The sequence below is a fragment of the Bacillus rossius genome, chromosome 8 (genome assembly GCF_032445375.1).
Source record: "Bacillus rossius redtenbacheri isolate Brsri chromosome 8, Brsri_v3, whole genome shotgun sequence".
NCBI lineage: Eukaryota > Metazoa > Arthropoda > Insecta > Phasmatodea > Bacillidae > Bacillus > Bacillus rossius.
The window spans coordinates 35,535,081-35,549,918 of NC_086336.1; the positions used below are offsets into that span (position 1 = coordinate 35,535,081).

At 36.9% G+C, this 14,838-nt stretch overlaps 1 long non-coding RNA gene across 2 annotated transcripts in view; it reads left to right on the forward strand.

Moving 5' to 3' along the window:
- LOC134534734 (uncharacterized) overlaps positions 1-14,838 on the forward strand; it is a 376,369-nt gene that overhangs the window by 111,731 nt on the left and 249,800 nt on the right. The window contains exon 2 of one of the 2 annotated variants that reach the window (XR_010075530.1): positions 3,825-5,174. The exons of the other annotated variant lie outside the window; for it this stretch is intronic. This is a non-coding gene — a long non-coding RNA (uncharacterized LOC134534734). Of the gene's footprint in view, positions 1-3,824; positions 5,175-14,838 lie in introns of those variants that run through there. 2 annotated transcript variants of the gene reach the window in all.

Consider the following 14,838-nt stretch of genomic DNA (forward strand, 5'->3'; position numbering starts at 1 on the left):
TCGCATCGTGCATAGAGACGAGACTATAAATATGATACTAAAATCTGAACGTCTTGACATAATTCAACGGGGTTGATTTTGTCGACTGTATATTTTTAATACGGAGATCTGAATAGACGGAAATATTCAATACAGTGCATTGTTAAAAAAAAAAAAAACTGCAAACTTAGTTTTCCATCAAATCCCTTGAAACAAAAAAAACATAACAAAATTAGGCTGTACAATTAATAAAATCACATAAAACAGCTATATAATTAAATTTTGGAATTATTTTTATCTATATTTTTTATTTTACAATTGTATAATGGCATGTTTAAATAAGTTAAAATTAGCTTGACATTTTAATAAGTTTTTCGTTGTAGTATTTCGTTATTATAGAGATTTTTTATTCCTATTTGTTTATTTTTGGTTTCAAGCCCTTATTGTATGAAAAACAGCGTTTTTCTTTAACTATATATACACTTTATTGGCCTTTTCTGCACATGTAGGTCTCCGTAATGGAAATATCTAACCGACAAAACAAACCACATCGAATTATTTCAAGTCGTTTAGATTCTATTATTGTTTTTATATTCTTGTGATTCATGCACGATGAGACCTTTTTTTATCCTCATTAGATAACTGCTACTCTAAAGATGGCGTATGCAACGTTGACCGAAACGTCGGTGAAATCTTCTCCGACGCTGCTAGAAACCACAAGCCAAGCAACTTCAGACAAATGTTGCGAAAGCCTGCCCTTATTAAATAAATGTTGGTATATTTTTTTCTTCATCAGACCATGACCGAATCTTTAGCCAGCATCTTTTATCTATGCAATTTTCACCCTTACGACGTCACTGTCGATGAGAATGGAAAAAAAAAAATCGTGAGCGATTCTTCAGTACTCGCCAGTGATGTGTAAACATATAACTTCGGTAACGAGCAAATTCATGTGTTCTCATGTTTGAAATAATTAACTTAACTCTGACACGAAATTTAAGGTATAATTATTTGAAATAATGCCGAGCGAAATAAGTATAGTACTACGCCAAATTTTTAAAACTACATTTCTTGACGCGAATCACGCGTAGTTTCCGCGCCCGCCGCTAGAATTCGCTGTCGGAGCAACTACGTTGACTATAGAATCATTCGATTTGCAGAGCGAAATGTTTAAACTAAATACTGAATTCGTCTCCGATTAAAGCGAAAAATCTTTAGGGAAGAAAAAAAACTAAACACCTCCTTTGGACTTGATTTTCGACAAGGAAAATGAAAAAAATACTGCCCATCTTGTTTATATTAATTAAAAAGTTGATACTATAATTTTTTTTCTTTGTCTTTGTGAAATTATTTCGTGCCATCTTCCACAGATGGCAGCAACGTGGTTACATAGTTTCGTTCCACGCGACTTCTGTGCCATTCAATAAATTTCTCCTACCAAATGATGTACACTGAAAGTTAAGATGTTAACTTATCAAAAATTGAATAAAATTTATGCATTAGCAGTCTAGACGCAATATGTTGATAACTAATAGAGCAAGCGTTTTTTAATCTTAAATCAGTCGTAACTTCGTCAAATATTAGCGGATGCTGAAATGTGGACACACTTATCCATAAAAATGAGTTATCTTCTTTAATATGGGAGAGTTATTGCCATCTTTAAATCAAGGCGGTTACGTATGCTAGTTCGTCCTTGGTGAAACTTTCCGTGTGCTACACTGAAGATACACTTTCCATAAATTCTCATGGAACGAGCAGATATATGGGAGAGAACATGTTATGTTCTTAAAAATGTTTCCCTGAGTTGTGGTGTTAACCTAGAATTGCCTAGTTCATATGATAAATTACTTTATACGTGTGTGTGTGTGTGTGTATAATGAATTATTTATTCGGCTGTACATTACCTCACATCAAACTAATTAGATGAGGAAGAGAAGAATGAAAAGATGGATATCGGTCGTGTTTGCGTTACGTACCTATGAATGCCTACATGTAATTACAAACTCATCTATTTCCAAACTTAACTAGTATTAAAGTACATTATCCCGCTAACTTATGCGTCGAGTAACTTTTATTTCAAGTATAGTTTTAAAAAAATTTCGTTCAAGTCTAAATTTAAATGGCATTTGTGCAGCTTATCGTGCTGGTCTTTTATACCGACCTTTTCCCGTTACATTATGAAACTTTCGTATTAAACCGCAGTTTCATTCGTGAAATCCAGTGAACTTTTACAGTACAGTGCACATACCTAGGTTTTAATCCACGCAGTGTTTGCATTGTGTGTGGTGCCAGTAAAAACGGGGAGCGTAATAAAAATAATACCGTATTGTTTAGTTTCACGAACCCACTCGGGGCAGAGAAGATATTTCAAGTATACAGAAAATACTACGGTTTTTTACTGTAGTAATAATTTGCCTCTGACGTAAACAAAGGTTACGGCGAGGGAACTTCGGCACTTCATTGTTTTTCTTTTCTTCCGAGCTGTTCCTGTTATCTCACGTGGAGCGTCTTAAGTTTGGTATGCCTGGCATTCTCTCGCCGGGGTTATCTGCGACCAGCGGTAGTAATAAGTAATCACGTGGACGACTTCCGTCGTGCTATCTGCATTCCGCGGAGGTCTCTCCCTTCCCCTAACAGCCTGTCGTTAGGCCTCGCTCGCATCCGTGTGTCGCAGACAAATTTTATTTTTTTACCACCTGGTGATAACTCCGGTGTTTAGATGGCGTCCGCGGAGACATACCCCAACTTTTAGGTGGCGGTGGATGAAAAACTTTTCGGGTAATGTGCTACCTACGCGTGCAAGTACGTAAATTTAGATAACCACGTTTACACGCAACGCGGTTTTAATGTTTTTAAGGCGGAGAAAAAATAAATTTTTTGTGTAGGATGAAACATGGTTAACGCCTGTATCAAAACTTTTTTTGTTAATCTTGCCAACTTCAACGTATAACAAAATTGATTTTACACACCTAACAAAAATTGCAAATGGTTTAGCGAAACACTTTCGATTGTATTAACAAAATCTTTTCTTCAGAATATTTTTCCGAATCGACTACTTATATTCATTTCGCTAAATACAAATATTATGTCGACGAAGACAAAACCTTTACTTGTTTATCTTTAATGCAAATCGTTGTTTTCAGATCGTTCACATTACAATTTTCTTTACCTCATATAAGACCACCTGTTATCATTCAAGCCATAATGTTGCGTATTTGATATGTTGGCAAAGTGAAATGTGTGTTCCTGTAGTATCTTCGCGTTTGAATCTGGTTATTAGAACAGCCGAAGAAGGATGTAAATTAAAAGTATTCTGAATAATGAAAAAAAGTCATTAAATAATTATGATCATTTTTTCTAAAATTTGTGTCGTAGAATTAGAATATATTACTAGTTACAGATAAACAAGTGGAGCGATCTGCAGCCACTTTACACCTAGAAGTTGTAAGTTAGAAAATATTTTGAATAAAATCTCTTTTCAAGCAGGCTTCATAAGCTTGACGTCCATTTACAACTACGGAATGTGTGTCCGTAAAGCATGATTTGCTAGACGAATGATCGATAACTCTAACCTTTTTCTTCGGTACAATCAAACAAATACAAAACCATTTTGTACAACAATAAATTGTCAAGTTGCCCTATATAAACTAATTGCTGGATCATGCCAAATACTTATAAACATTTTTTTTTTATTTCGGTGGTTGTGATTGTGTGTTTCAGTATTGTAAAAAAGTAGTTGCCAAATATAGATTTTTAATGAACATATTAAATTATTTACAACACATTTTACAAGTATAATTTTCCAGAAGATTTGCGGCCATTAAATATGTTGTTCTTTTTTATAGGTAAGATGCTGTCAATTCCCATTCCGAGCTACTAGTTGGTGTTGGTGTTTTTTGTAAGGTAAGTGTCTGCTAATTTTATTAAGTTAAACTATGCACGCGTGCAAAGAAAAAGCTGGCACTATAATAATCTCTTATTATAGAACTGTAACAGAAGTGTGTCTGTTCGAGAACGTGAACACACAACTGGACCAATTTTTATAAAACTTTTTTGTTAAAAATATATGATTGTACTGAAGGCGCATCTCCAACAATTGAACAACATTTTTACAACCAAGTGTAACCCCTATAAGGCGCGTCCCCTTTTCAAATACATTCATATTAAGGAGGGGGAATTAATATTAAGGGGGGCGGAAACTCATATTAATATTTATATTAAAGGGGGTATTTATATTTAAAAAAAGGGGGGGGGGGGTCAGTTTTGAGTGGCCATTGCACATGATGCCACGCGGGCAGTGTGTAATATACCATAAGGATTTGAAGATAAAAAGTATAAGATTTAAATTTGGGGGAACAATTTAGGATTTTGTTTTTGGTTTGTTCGTTTTTGTTTACACAAATTTACATTTTTGCTCAGATATCGATGAAATTTTGCATACTTGACCTTCGATACACGAGAAAGGTCACCGTTCATGTGAGATTTCGAAAAAAAAAAAAAAAAAAATCCCTAAAGCAGAATTTACTTATTATTGATGAAATTTCGCAATTGCATTGTTTATGCTTTCTTCGTCATTATTGTCCATCTCGTAAAGGAAAATGAGGTATTGTGATTTCATCAAGGTAAAATTTATCCTCGAACCACAAAAACAATTAAACAAAAGCCTTCGCATAACCACTTAAAAATATTCGTAAACGGTTTTGTTATGAATTAAATCTCTTATGCACCTGACGGTTTCTCTTCCTTTACTAATTTTTTTTAATAATTAATCTCGCTTTTTATTGAATGGTAAGACATCAACAATACCCTGAAATTGCGCGAGCGAAGCTTACGTATACAAAACGGTGAGGTAAAAGGAAAGGAAGATTATAATGTGTGCATCCCCAACCACCTCATTTTTGTATATAGCCAAGAAATAATACTTTGTAGAAATATGTTTTAAAAGTATTTTACTTTGTTACTCTTGTTGGAGTGTTTGATTGATGTATGTTAAAACTCAGCTGGCGTGCGACAGTGAAGAAGGCGTCAAGATATATTTAGACAGGCTACGTTTAATTCTCGTTCTCGCACGCCTAATTTAATTTTTTTTTACTATTTATATTTCAGGGCTTTTAATTTTTCGTTACTATTTACTTTTCGAAAAGACCATTTAGTAAATATCCGGTGAGAATTTTATACTCAAAACAATAAGAAAATGGAAGTAGAGGAATTAATTTACAGGAAAAAACTTTCAAGTGATTGTAATGGCAGAGAATCAAATCAACTCGACTGAAGTTCACGTGGTTATTGAACAGGAATGAGTGTCTTGAGGTGGATTCCACAATATTGAGCTCAGTTGGATTTTCTGATGTCGGCGTGTATCCGCTCGCTGTAGTTGACTGGGAATATGTGGAACTGATTGCAGAAACGACTCGGACGAGCACCAGCCGAGTGGTCTGTGGTCGATGAACCTGTAGAATTCACTAACCCCCAATCAGACGACCGATTAGTAGGGCCATGCATATTTCGCGAAAAGATTTCGAGACTAGCTGAAAGTTAAGACACTAGCATCGTCTGTGTTTAGTAATTGTGTGAGTTTCTTTCAGGTACATGACGATTGTTAAAACACCAATCACAGTTATTCGTTGCGGAAGCAAATGCGTCTTGAGTGGCTCAGCCAAATAAGGCAACTTCTTCTCTCGCAGACGGCCGCCAATCACAAGGAAGAAACCGCTGGTGCGCGAATACCTTGTTGCAGTCTAGTAGGCGTTCAGCTTTATTCGCGAAAAATGTCTGCTCCTACCGATTAGTATGCTTTCGTGCAACTTGGATATTTTTTAACACTCTTACATTAGCTTCACCTGTAACTAACGAACTATATAAACAAATCTTGGAAGTCGATTTTAACGTACTTATTGTATCGATTTAAAATTGTGTTTGTGTATGTAACCCGTCTGACAATACATTAATTTGGTACTATAGAACTGATCTGATGATGGCGCCAGGAGGTGTTTAGTGGAACTCGTCAAGTTTTTAGTGTGTAAGTGAAAAGAGCGTGTATTTTTGTTTTTAATTTTTTTCTCTCTTATAAAATAGGTTAGTTAACGTGCTTTACATGAGTAAAAGTCTAACAAAAAAATATTTTTCCTTCCGAGAGGGCAGGTTTTCGCACATGTGATTTTAACTAAAATTGAAATATTGTTTGGGTTAGGTCAGATTTTTAAAATAATCTTAAATCGTTAAAAATGTTACGAACAAAAACGTAAAATAGCGTTTTTATTTCTTACTCATACTGCAAAATTTTTTTCCTTAACCGAAGATAATATCCACCCCCCCCCCCCCCCCCCCCGAACTAAGAGAATTTTCGAGGAGTGATCCCGGTTAGGGAGGGACCTAGGTGCGTCTCAGGCCGGAACCTACACTCATAGTCGTGCTGGGGATTAGCCATGCAGGGAGAGGGTCACATGCATCGTGTGGCCAGTCATGGCAGCGATTGAAGACGTGACTAACTCGCTTACACATTGAAAGAAAATTACACGTTTAAATCCAAATTATTGACAAATTCATGATGACTATGAATTATCAAGAGAAGCCCGGAGTAAAAAAATTTGAATCATACTGTTATGGGTTTGTGACCGTCTTGCAACTTGCGTTCTTTATAAACGACTGTGGATTTTCTTGCATTGGTGGCTTGTTGCGTCGTTGCAATCGTTTACGTAGTTTATAAACCCGGCCTAAGGGAAGAAGAAAATTTTTTTTGTACAGTTACCATCCGACCGCGAAGTTGAACGAGCAAGATACGAAGTGGGTGAAATGTTCGGAACAGACCCTCTGAAAACGTGTGTGTGTGTGTTGGGTTGGGTTGGGGGGGGGGGGGGGGCAGTGAATTCCTGGCTTCCCGTCAGCGGTCCTCGTCTCGAGTGTTTCCCGGTAAGTGACCTGGGGTCAGCATGCTCGAAGCGTAGTCCTGTGGTGGACACGAGTGTCGGCGGTCATCGCGGTGCCTTCTGGGAAGACGACGACCGCGCCCGGGCGCTGGCGAGAGTTTTAACGTACTGTGCGCGTTGCAGATAAAAAAAACCCACAACTCTTATGAATTCCTGCTGTGTGTTGAAACATCGAACAGGAAATGTTTCAGTTTAATTTGTGCATTTGGTGACTAGCACGACTTTAAAATAGGTTGATAAAAAAAATGTTATGATCCGCTTGGAAAGCAATTCCTTAGATATCTTATCTTGTTCTGGATAACGGCTACCACTTTAATAATGAATATATCTTTGTGCACACACTCTTCTCAAATACAAATTAATTAAACTAGCTGGAACTTTTTTCATGTCTCATGATTCTTAATATGCGGTGGCCCAGCATTATTATTTTTTAGTTAAGCATGCTACTTTCGCATTTACGCTTGTTTACTTGGGGTTCCAATCCTTAATATTATCGTAACAAGAATTATTATGTGAACTACACGTTTCTGCGGTGACTTAAATTTTTTTTCGAAATAAATAAGAACTGCTGCTTGACAATATTTTCAGGTACACGACGGATCAATTATGTAGCCTGTTTTTGCACAGCGCTGCTTATCTTCACTTCTTTAACTTTCTCTCTTATTTGCCGTCTATATTTTTCTCTTTCTTTCTCTCTGTGTTTCCTTCTTTCTTTTGTTCAATATATTTCTCTTTCCCCATGTCCTCTCCCACAAAAAAGTAAAACATAATTTCGTGAAGTGAAATTAATGTACTTGATAATGGTACTTACTAAAGTACAACAAGCTAAGTTGAAAGCTTCTACCCAATAGTATCCATATTGCAATGCAAGCGGCACACAAAAGCATATATGATTTTTTCCTCCCGTATAGTCGAAATGCTGCAACGTGTCCGCAGCATGACGCGGGGTTACCCCTGTCGCGTCGGTGTTGTTCCTGGAGTGTGTGTTTTGAAGTGTTTTGACGACAGTCCTGCGTTCTTTCCCACGCCGCGCGGAACCGCCGCGCATGTCGTGACAGCGCGCTGACAGGCTTCGGCAGTATAACCGCCAAAAGCGCGTGGGAAAGTGTGCCCGAATGTCTCCGTGGTACGTGACTTTCTTGACAGCTGCGTGCGAGGAGCGGTATGCGTCATGCACGCGTGTGTGTGTGTGTGTGTGTATATATATATATAATCTTTTGAGTTGATGGTTTTGAGGTCTATGGACCATGCAAGCAAAAAAACCTATTTAAAATTTTTATAAGTTGCACAATGGTAACGGCTATATTAGGTAGTATTTCTTTGGAATCTAACTGAAATGGTATTCTTTCTTTTACATTTAACCAGACTCAGGCATATAGCAACGCGTGGCAGGTAGAGCTAGTTTGCAATAAAAATGTTGTTCAGCTCCATCTTCAAAGACGTGCACCAACCAACCAGTCTTTAGACAGTAAAGCTGCGGCCACACACACCGCTATGTTCGCGATGTTCGCTACGCGAGCAAAACACAGCCAGTTGCATCTCTGTTGCCGCTGGCCACACAGAGCACTCTGCTCGTTGTGTCTGCAATGTTGGCGATCCTGGCGACGTCGCCGCGTGTTTGGTTCTCCGCTATTTTTATAAACGTCGCTGACTTCGCGCATGCGCGGATAAGGTAAAACATCAGTTATCGCGCGGAATTGTGCCGTACTTCTGCGTTTGCTTTTTATGAAGTTTAATTTTTCTCAGTATTGTGCTTTAAAAAGTCATTTCGATGGTAAAGTTAATTGAAGGATTCTAAAATATCCATGTTTAAAGGAATAAATCGATGGAAGTATATCAGAATATGCAGGAAAATCCCTGGGATTCGATTTCAAATAAAAGCTATTAAACTGAGGTTTATTTGTTCGGAAATGATGGATAGATTTGGTTTCGTCCTCACAAGCAACTGCTTCATCAAATAATGAAATTGTTCAAATTCTTTTGTTTATAAATTAACTTCATAAACCTATTTCTTTTGACGTTTACATAATGAGAGCCAGCAGAATATTATCATCACTTGAATTCCACGCGATGCGTCTCTCCCAACATCACGAACTAGACTGATCTGTCTGGTCACCTGGCGCAGCTAACATAACATAGCATAGCTTTCTGTGCGGCATCGGCTTAAATCGTGTAGATGTTTTCAACTTATTTTCTTGATTAACTTGCAGCAGAAGTTTGACGGTGGAATACACACACACACGTGCGTGTGTACATATTTATGTATGAATTGATTTTCTCTCTGATGGCTTATGTAGCTTTGTTTTTCAAAATGTAACATACAAATCGTGATTTAGAGTTTTAATTATTTTCGAATCGATGCGTAACTTCATGCATGACAATCGTTTTTTCATACAATTACCTTTTTAATACTACATGAGTATTTTTTTTTCTTCATAAAAACCTACATATTAAAAGTATTACAAGCAGTCAAAAGACATTCCGTAGCTTTTCCGAACGTTGTTCTTGGCTTGTGCGTGTACGTGTATTTACATTTAAAGCAAATTATGTGGGACTCATAACAGCGTGACCAACTTTCTAACCAATCAAGTTAGTGCGTTCAAATTCACGGACGCGATACTTTCTGATCAAAAAGCTTTATCTCAACTACGTGGCGTCGAGGGTGCAACGTTACTGAAGTGATCTTTACTAGATTTTTTTTTTAATTTTGAACGATGGTTTTAATGGGTGCATTCATATGCATTTTAGAGATTTTGTGTATTAAATTTTATCGTAAAGTATTTTAATGCGTCCATGAATAAATATTAAATTTTGATGGACCACATTTTTCTCATTAAAATAATTTAGTGAACATTTGTGGACTTAGTTGTGTGTAATGCGAACGGTTGTTTTGTTTCTGTTTGTCGTGCGGAATTAAAAATTGCACATTCATAGTTACGTACATCGCGTCGCCTCGGTTGCGCTTTTGTGATTTCCAACTTTATAGCAAGTAAGGTCGACCTCCGTAGCGTATATGGTTGGGTGTGAGGATTCCGGGTTTCGATACGTTCTTTGAATGATTCTTAATTTTGGGAGGATTTATTCAAAACTTTTATTTTTGTGGACATACGTCATTGCTGGTTTATATTGTATCTTGTAGAGAAACCTAAAGAACACGGACAATAGAGATGGATGCACTATAACTCGCACAACAAGCCAATGTTAGCCGATGTCGAAATTCAAGTTCATAGACAGCATAGGTAATTCCGCGGAAGTAATAAGTCAGAAAAATATCACAGCATAGACTGAGCACAGTGGGTTGACGGCGAGACATTTAAGACTAGAACAGTTGGTGGTTGTAGACAAAAGTACCTGGTTCGAATACCGTATTACGTAAAGATGTGCGTGGCGTTTTTAATACCTGTGTCGCCCACCTTTTACCAACCTATTAATCTGACTGCATATAAGCGGGGGTCTTTTTTTAATTAACCTTTTACAAAAAATAGCATTGAAATTGTTTTCTAGTTACGGGGAGATAAATTTTGTTTACGGCTAGAGGGTATATGTTATAGGAAGTTGCGCTAGACATTGTGTGTACCCATCATTGGTTATAGTAGATTTTCGCACTTAAAATCACATTTGTTTGCTGCCACAAAATATTCTAGGTAGTTTAACCTGCCAAATATTTACTGCGAGTAACCTGATCTTTTGAGGTGTTCATCGCCTTAAGATGTCCTCGCGGAGTGGACATATTATTTGTGGACCGCACATGGTTTTCGGCAGTGGCAGTGTAGAAACTAACTGTAAAAACTTCAGGTTTTGCGTTGATCTGGATTAGTGTGAAATGAGGGGGGATTGTAAGTCGATGAAATGTAGCATTTAACAAATTGAGGCTATTTTTAATGTAAGTTAGTCTTGGCACCAGTAAACATTAATCTAATAATTGGTATTAATGCCTTCATTCTAGAATTTAAATTGTGTTAGGTTTATTATTTCACATACCACATAGTGACGTATTTTATGCATTGCCATAGTGTTTAATGGTCTTTGATTTGACGTGTACCTATACTGCAGATCACACACATTGAGTTCTGGAATAGATAATACTTAATTTTTTTAATGCACCTAAGGTAATTTTTTTTTTAATTCGACTCTTGCAAGGAACATTTTAAATGTTTGGTTTCCTTACCATTTTATTCTTTTTATTGTAACGAGCTATTCGTGATGCTCATTTGCAACATTTAAGTGTCAGTTGGCCCTTACCATGATAGTACCATTTTGTTCTCTCCAATTTTATTTCAAATACCGGATTTTCTCTTCTCGGCATTTTGTTTTCTTTGTACGCCTCAAGTTAAATTTTCTGACTTCTCTTTCAACCGCTCTTCAAAAGCTCCCAATCCCATTGTTCCGCGTTTCTGATTGCTACATTTATGCTTCGTACAAAGTCTGGCTTCGAACGTAAAATTTATAGATCACACACTTAAAAAACTGTTTATGGTCTCTGTAGAGAACAATATTGTGGCAAAATTTGCGTAACAATCTCGGAATATTTCAATTTTTTTTTTTTTGCGTCTTTTGAAAGCAAACCAGTTGGTAAAATTCAATTGACTACTTTAAAACAGCATTGTTATCTTGACACACGTTTTTCAAATCATCGCGTTAAATTTAGTGAATAATTCTATCTTTTAAGACATTTTAAAGTTATATTTTGTGGTTCTTATAGTAAAGCTCTCTAAAAATTGTTAATGTAACGTCTGACCTTAATGTTTTAGGCGAAGTATCTTTTTTTTTATGAGTAGGTATCTGTCGCATGTCCATGTAAATGCGACCTTCATGTCACGGCTTTTCTGATCGTCTCGGAGGTCAGCCTCGACATTCGTCGTACATTCGTCAACCACAGCTCTTAGGCAGAAATAGATATGCGTATGTCGCCAATATAGAGTTCACTGATGCGCGTTCGTGTAGGCCTAAAGTCAAAACATATTTTTCTGCTGTATTTATAATGCCAGTATCCGATTTCTAATATGAATAGTTGAAAGTATTTTTCATGTATATATTTAACTAACTTTGTGTTTCTCCGACATAAATTCCGGTAATGAGATGATTATATATTACTAAATATTGGTTTCCAGCTGTTTGACGCACTGGTTGAGACGTGGTGGTAATTTTTCACGTTCATTTAGAATATAGTTTCTTCTTCAACCATTTAGAATATAGTTTAGTCTTCAACCATTTAGAATATAGTTTCGTCTTCAACCATTTAGAATATAGTTTCGTCTTCAACCGTTAATTATGTAAAAATAACACAGGTAACATTTCAAAACGTAGGTAGGACAAATACCTTTTTAATTTTCAAGCTTGACTCCAACATTGTTTCTTTGTGTGTCACCAAGTGCATATTTTCGCAATAAACTTCGTCGCTTTACGGTATTTATTCACCACACTGATTCCAGCCTAACTAAAATAAAAAGCCATAATTTAAAAATAGTCTGTTAAATTTTTGAGAAATAGTTATGGCAGACGACGGCCGGCTGTTCCACCTGTACCTCGGACTGCAACGTTGCCGTGACCGTGTCTGTTGTTGGCTCGGGCGGGCGTGAAGGTGTCGCCGCTGCTCTTCTGGAGCGGAAGAGTCACGGGGCGTAACGCGCGGCTCTTGGGAGCGGAGCGTGTGACGGCGTCGCTGGCTAGCGGCGCGGCGCGGGAACAGCAAACTCTGCCTTCACTCCAGTGTTGCCACGTGTACGGACGATCATCTCCTGCCTGTTTTCTGCAGGAGACATTTTTTTCACCTTAAAAGCCATCATAAAAAATGGAAATATCTCACGATCTCTTTAAGTTTTTTTAAATTCTCATTAGATTAATTTACATAAAAAAACATTTTGTTTACCCCTTTAATCCTTCTTAAGGGTGAATTTAAGAAAATTAGTAAGTTTGCGTTGTTAGTTTTTACTGTTTTTATCCAGTATCTAAACCTCCGCATGCTCAGTCACGCACATATGTTTCGATTCGTAAAACTTTATTTACACCTATGGGTGTACTTTCATAATTATATTTAGACTAGTGTTTAGGTTTAGCTAATGACGGTACTAACAAAAAAAAATTTCATCTAAATCCGTTTGGTTGGTTTTTGGCGGTCCTGGAACATACCGATACAAATTCTGCAAACTATACATGCATTTGAGTTCAGTATATTATAAATAACCGGTTCCTATAGTTTTGTTTTTCATAATTTCGTTTAATGTACAGACCTTTTGTTCAGAATAATTTTACTATCAGTATACATTACACATAGTGGCACAATCGATGTAGACATCATACTGTTATGTTCATGAAATAATTTATTGATTTCATAGGCTAGTACGAAGTTACAGCAATGTTTCAAGACGTTTCAAGATGTTGAATGTAATGCAAATCGCGTTCTTAGAATGATTTCGCAATGGGGAAGTGATTTAAAATAATTTCATATACATTACTGGTTTACACTGGATATCGTAGAAAAATCTCAAGAATGTCCATTCTTGAATTTTTTTCTATGGCATTCAAAGTAAACCAGCAATGGCGGTATGTACATTGAAGTTGCTTTTAATCAATGCCAACCGCGTAGTTATTTTGCTTGCCACTGGATCCGCCTGTTCGCCAGTTCGTTGCGACAATCATACCGGCCGTCACTGGCCATCGGGTAGGCTTGCGCGAATCAGTCGGAGCTTTTTAAAATATTGTTTTGACTTCGCCAGGAATTTTGCTATTCTCTTTATTCGAAGCTTTGGTTATGAGCTTTAAAACATCTGATACCCGAGATTCGCTCGTGAAAATAGTTCTCTTTTTAATGTGTTGCATATGTTTTACTTGAATGAAGTTGGTTACTCGTAAAAATCAGAAGCTGGGCATTTAGTATTAATATAATGCATTGTTATTTTAAACCTTTATTGAATGGTTGAATGGTTAGTCAATCAGTTCAAACACTACACATTTCAAAAGATTTGTTTTTTACTTCAATCCTGTATTTTATAAAACAAGTTAAATAGAGCTGCGCCGAGAACGATATTCGCGATTCGATTCGACTGCGCGAATATTTTAAAAATATATATATATTTTGATATTCTCTCCGCATTGAAACAACTAGTATTCGCACGGGCCCGTGGTTTCTCTTGAGCGAGTTGCCGTTCCATCCTCGTCGTTTCCCACAGGAAAGTTTTCTTCCGCTCTTCCTTCTATATTTTCTTCTCGTGTTATTTTCTTATTCTTAGCTCTGTGGCGAGAAGAAAAAAAATAAGGAAAAGGAGGCAAGTGAAAAATTTTGTCTCGGGAGTATGAAAAAAAAAAAGAATGTTGGTTGAGAAGTACAGTTTTAGAAGATACTTCGATATGCAATTTGTGACTGTCACAAACCGCAGTAAGCCCGTGCATACACGGTTAAAAAAAAACTTCCACCATAAATTATCTAGGGAATTTCGTAAATTTCTCGGATAACTTCTTAAACTTACTGGCTCTTGAGTTCAAATTACTTTTAACACGAACACAAAAGAATTATATTGAAGCAGCGATAAAATATTGTGAAACTTTATCAGTACACAGTAAACACGCTTTTATTCCTTTCACGGCATTGTTAAACCGTGTTAATAGCCGTACTCAACTTGGTAGCTGGAGTGAGTCGTAATTTGTACGAAGATACAATTTTCTGTAACTGCGAGGAGAGCTTCGTTTATACAAGGCGTCTTTTGTTTTTGTTTAAAACTCCTTAATTTCTCTCGGTTTAACCGTGCGGCGTAAAGACCGCATAATCTTAAGTACCTATACTTGTGCTCCTTCTCCCAACCCATCATTATTCCGCGACGAATATTAAGACAAATAGGTATTTATGTGCGTAAGACCAATTACACGACGGTAATTAAATGTGTAATACGCCGAACTTCTGACACTCATTGTTAAGGGGGTGCCTCCCATTTCAGGT